Genomic DNA, 5,929 nt, shown 5'->3' with positions numbered 1-5,929 from the left:
AAAACAAATGCACACAACTTTGGCTAAGAGCTAAAATATTTCCTCAAATATTTTAGAAAGATAATTAAATGCACAACTTAACCAAAAGCAGTTCATAAAAACTCGGAAATAATCAGATGCTTGTTCAAAATTCTCAAAATTTCATATTCAAACAAGCATGTATAACATTTATAGCAAGTACGAAAGAGGAAGTTAAACTCTTTTTAGAAAAGAAACTCCGAGATAAAAATTTGCTTACAATCTGGTAAGGAAATAAGTGGTGCGTTACAAACAAACCGGTTTCCACTAAACAAGGAAACTTTCCAAAACCTCATTTAAAATAGCGCATGCCGATTTTTAAATTAACTTCATCAATATTGAACAATGGTTTCAATCTAAATCAAGAAACAGAAAATAAATTCCGTTTAAAACTTCTTACAAGAGAATTCAAAACTTCTTTAAAAAGTCCAAAACAATACTCCAAAAGTGTTCTTGAAATCCCCATCTCAGAAGAACATTCAAGAAGTTTAAGATGTACTAAAAAGGAGTCAAGCCTTGCAAGAAAGGATCTTAAATTAGAGTAGTTCAAACAAGATCCACTAAGCATGAAATATCAAACAAGTTTTAAATGGATCCAAAAGAATACAAAAGTCATAGAAAAGACAACTCAATCATTTGTAATTTTTAAATGATAAATCTTTAACTAAAAACTCTTGTAGAGATAATGGGAGAATAAACAATGTACTATCCTGAAACGAATCAAACTGACCCACATAAGGATGAGATTCACAAGAGGGGACAAACCAAGATCAATGGTAATGTTCACAAGATGTAAAAGATTAGTTAAAAAACAGAATCACGTATGACATTCATAGAGGTGAAAAGCTTAAGAAGGAACCAGTCCGTTCATAAGAAGAAAGCTATGAATCCAACATTTTCAAAAGAACAACAATGGCATAAACTATGTAGTATGCTAAACCAAACTCAATTCAAAATAAGTTAAGTAAAGCTTATCAAACGAAACTCAACTGGAATGAAAGCGAAAAATTCTTTCTTTCCAGTATTTCAGAAAATATCCAAATACACAATCAAATAAAGATGTCCATTGGAACTATAGTAAAATTACTAGAAGGTCAAAATTTACTTTTAAAATAAGTACAATTGCGTAAACCAGTAAAAGTACAGGCAAAGTATTAGAAAGAAATAGTTGTTAAACTGTATAAATAATTTCAAAGTCTCATATATAGAAAAGCATATATCTAATCAACAGCAATTTATAAAATCTCAAAATTGGCTGTGATCACTGTCAAGTAAGAGAAAAACTGAATCAACAATTTCTCAAAGAATGGACTCAGAATCCGGAGTTAAAAGTCACAGCACATTAAGACAGGTTCAAGGCTATATCAAAGAATACTTGAATCAAGAAGAACTCAAACAGAGGAAGATAGATGCAACAAAGATCTTAAACCAGCATATGCACTTAAGGTCAAACAAGAATACATATGGATAGAGGAATAGAGTGAAGACATCAAATTACTCTTCAAAAGGTCTAGCAAATAAGAACTTCAAGTTAGGATATGAAAGAACATGTCAACTCGAACAGAATTCAAGACACACAACTGAATAGCCTCGAGAAGTAGTTTCCAACTTTTCCAAAACCCGCGATTCGCTTTACTCAAAACTAGGATTTCATCTATGATAACCCATCAGTGCTTTCATATACATATTTCACTAGTATTAAGCCGGCCAAACTTAATATCAGGAATTATGCAATGCAAGACTAACAGCGTTAATCAATAGATCATCATGTGCATAAAGCTCTAATTCTCGTCATTCGACAAGACCTAATACATGACAAACGCTCAGAGTATGCAACTGAAGCATAGTCAGTCCATTCCTCAGGCTCTACAGGAAGAACTACTCTGATACCATAATGTAACACCCTAACTACCAAAGCTCGCACTTCCGGCTGCGCGACTCTGATAGCTTTGGACATTACGACGACACTTATCTTATTTAATACTAAAATATGAGCCTGTTTGAAACTTTAAACCGCAATACCGCTCCCAAAAACTTTCATCCGATAACATACGTCCATAAATACCATACAACTTACAAAACTCATAAAGAGTACATCCATATATATACAAAAATATATATAAATAATATTACAAACATAATCCAATACAATTCCTATCCCTCTTACAGAATATCTCAAGATAAAGGCGAGGGTACAAATAATAGTCTAAAGCAATACAGAGCATTTCAACCACAACTAAAAGAACTCTTCATAACTTCTGCGCCCATATCCTGAAAGGGGAAAAATGTAGGGGAGTGAGAACATCATCCTCGAAAGGGTTCTCAGTAGAGGGTTTTTGGGAATTACTGTAATAGGATACATGAAGATAAACCGTACCAGTGATTAATAACCTTCTTATGCCTCTTTTCAAAAACACGGTTTTCAATAAAAGTAAAGTCAAAAATCTTTACTGAAAGAGGAACCATTCAATTCTCAAAACTCAAAAGCCTTTCAAAACGGTTTATCTATGCGGAACCAAAATAGCCTTTCATAATTTTATTCCAAACCAGAAACACAAAACCGAAATCAACCATCAGTTCATCTCTTTCCAACCACGGCCCTAGGCCCAAACAATCCAACTAACAACCAGTCACCACAAATCCAACAGAGTCCCAGATGCAAACACAGATAGGAAGTTCAAGCACAAACAAACAGTTATTACAAGTAGAACAGTTAGCAATTAATCACATAGGCAAACCAAGTATAATATGCACACCCAACCAATGTCACACAAATGCATATGATGCATGCCTGTCCCTAGTGGCTGATGATATCATCTGTCGGTTATAAAGCCAACCCGACAAGTCCTGGTAGCTAACCATTGGACTGTCCCTCTGTCGTGCATCCCCAACTCGAGTTATACTCATCATAAACTTGATCATAATCATGATCTATATCCATCACCCTCACTGGTGAATATTTATCCATCACCATCACTGGTGAATATTTATGGGGGCGAGCTCATCCGGGCCTTTCACAGTGCCCGGCCACACTTACGACATAGGGTCAACAGAGTATCAAGTCTCGACCTGGAGCACGTGGTGGCTAGCCACTGCTACTACCCAGGGAAACTCGTATCTCAGATAGTGGAAGTGCAACATTCACATTTATCAATGATTCAGCATAAACATGCATTCAATCTCATCCATGGATCAACATCCATCTCAGCCATCCGGCTCACGGTTCAGTCCAGAACTAGCCAATATTCATATCATACACAGCCATTCCGGCTCACGGTTCAATCCAAAACCAACCAATATGTATAATCATACACAGCCATTCCGGCTCACAACAAAACAGCACTTCCACCATTCAACATCATTAAATTCATAAAGTCGGCATTTAAGCCATAAATCATTTCCTCAATTCATTTCACTTTGAAATCGAGTTTCAACTCTTTTCAGCCTTGGCTTTAAAGATCTCATTTCTCAAATCATTTTAGGCTCATAAGCCACTTTTACTCAAGGTAAATTCCCCTTTGAAAACAATGTCACTCTCGGCATCCTCTTTCCAAACTTCCATAACCATGGCAAGTTAAAGATTCTTTTTGGAGACACTCAAAATCATCCATTCAACAATGGGATTTTATAACAAAGTTTCTCGGCAGAGTCCCAAGTCTTTAGGGGAGAATAACATATCTCATTTCGCCAAAATCATTTAAAATCATTAAAACATTGGCTTTCTGATTTGAGTAAGAAAATAGGATCTAAGCCAAACCGAGTCACGTAACCTTTACTTCTTTCAAAACCATTTCCTTTACTTAAACAAAACCGGCTTCAATTCCATAATTAAATCTGAAGCGTTTCAAACTGATAAGAGAATCATTTTTGTTGTGTTAAACTAGAGTTCAAAAGATACTTTGAATCTTATTTAAAACGTCAAAATAATGAGGCTCATCAATCGAAATCCAATTCCTTTTAAAATCACGAAAACTCTCCCAAGGGACAATCTTTGTGTTTAATAGAGAAAAACATAAACCCGCTTTACCTTTTAAAACAGCCTCAAAGTAAAATTCTCTTTCAAATGACTTGTACCCAAAGACATACTGTTCTTCTTGGAAAATAAGGATAAATCATGATTCTCTTTTCAATAATTCTTTCAAAGCATAACTTCATTGCTTTCTTAATTGCTCTAAGTAAAGGTAATAAAGAAGCCATAATTTCACAATCCTCAAAATAGATAGGAAAGGCATTAAACTCAAAATTCCCCAATTAACATTTCAAATAAGGACTCGGATTCTATAGAAATTTCGGCAGCACCTCCCCTAAAACTTGGACTTTTGCCACCCGGTTCGGGTCCCAACTAAACCGTTTCTCATTCCTTTTCAACAGCTCAAAACCAGAAATCAATTCAAAAGCAAGCTAAATCCAACAGTCGCCTCAGTGGCATATCTCAAGGAAGCCATTTCAAAAATCAACTCAATATCAACCGATTTAACTCATTTCCAAAGCTTTAAAGAATCGGTTCAGCAATAAATCATTTATCAAAACCAAATCAATTAAAGCAACACAGGCTGAATTTCAAGAGTATTCTATCTTCCACATCATCAAAATAATTGACTCAATTCAAACCAATCCTCAACGGATTAAACTCATTTCAAATCTTTAAGGAATCAACTTCAAACATTACATTTCACAAGCCACACAACAATTCGGCCAAACCAACATCCATAGTCATTCGAGTCAATCAAATAATACATAAGGCAGATACAATCACCAAATACACAATATCTCACATCAGTACCCATATGTAATAATTCCAATAATAAACTATAGTTTTTGGAAAGCGCCCCTACCTCAAAACGCAATTCCATAGCCCAAAAGTCTCATAGAGTCATCTCCGCCTCAACCCAAAACCAACTGCAGCCAGCAACTTGGCTCCACTTGCGTTCTCAACAATCTCAGCAACTCGAACCGAAGAAGGAACGGCTGAACCGAAACAGCGACGGTCTCCAAACCGGTTCGGCGGCAGCCCGATAGCCACCTAAAGCGGCAGCGGTGACCTGAACAACATGCAGCAACAATGAGGTTTCCGGAAACTCAACGGAAGGAGAATCAACTTAAAACCCTTACCGACAAATTTTTCGGCGACGGCAGTGGCATTCCCGGCTGCCAGGCACGGCGGCGCGACTGATTTCTCCCCCGGGAACGGCTGTGACAGGACCAGCGTCTCCTTCTTCCGTTCACAATCCCAGCGGCAACCACAGTGGTGGTTCTGGTCAGCTCTGGTGGCAGTGGGCTCCGGCAACTTGCATAATCCCGAGGCAGAAGCAGACAGCAACTCCGGTGGTCTTCTCCGGTGACGACACCAGCTACCACGAGGACGGCGGCGGTGAAACCCTAATAGCGCCGGCGCTGCACAGCAGGGACGAGGATGGAGCTTCTTCTCGGTCAGTGGTTCGCAGCTCACGGTAATGCGCGAAACACCTCCTTTGGCGGTGACTGCTCCACTCTCCACTGCGGCGGCGTCGAGGATCCAAGATGGCGACGCGATCTCAACCCCACGGACAGGACGGTGGTGATGGCAGTTCTATTCACTCACCTCCATCGCGTCTCACTCTCGACATCTCTCCTTCACCCCTCTTCGACCGGCACCAAGGTGGACTTACACGTAACGGCGGCGACGAGCGTGCAGGGCGCGGCGACTCCGGCAGTCACGGCGACGGCGCGGTGGCAGAGAAGCCCAGCGCGCGGCGCAGTCTCTTTCCTCCCCTCCTCTCCTTCTTCTCCTCCACGAATCCGTTTCTCCCTTCCCTCTCTTTCTTTCTTTCATTTTTGCAGATGTTGCTGCTGGCTGAAATGGGGAAGGTTACGGCTGTGTGTGTGCTTAGGTTAGAGGGGCAGCAGCTGCTGCTGCTGAGTGTGAGTGAAG

The 5,929-nt window shown here is 39.3% G+C and overlaps 1 long non-coding RNA gene across 1 annotated transcript; it reads right to left on the bottom strand.

The window, feature by feature from the left end:
* Window positions 1-4,661: 4,661 nt before the first annotated feature.
* On the bottom strand, window positions 4,662-5,663 carry LOC114927349 (uncharacterized). Its single transcript, XR_003817667.2, has 2 exons — window positions 5,131-5,663; window positions 4,662-5,060 (listed from the first exon to the last, which is right to left on the bottom strand). It is a non-coding gene; the product is annotated as an uncharacterized lncRNA (long non-coding RNA).
* Between the last annotated feature and the right edge of the window lie 266 nt (window positions 5,664-5,929).

The sequence above is a fragment of the Arachis hypogaea genome, unplaced genomic scaffold (genome assembly GCF_003086295.3).
Source record: "Arachis hypogaea cultivar Tifrunner unplaced genomic scaffold, arahy.Tifrunner.gnm2.J5K5 arahy.Tifrunner.gnm2.scaffold_269, whole genome shotgun sequence".
Taxonomy (NCBI): domain Eukaryota; kingdom Viridiplantae; phylum Streptophyta; class Magnoliopsida; order Fabales; family Fabaceae; genus Arachis; species Arachis hypogaea.
This window is presented reverse-complemented; position numbering and strand designations above follow the sequence as displayed.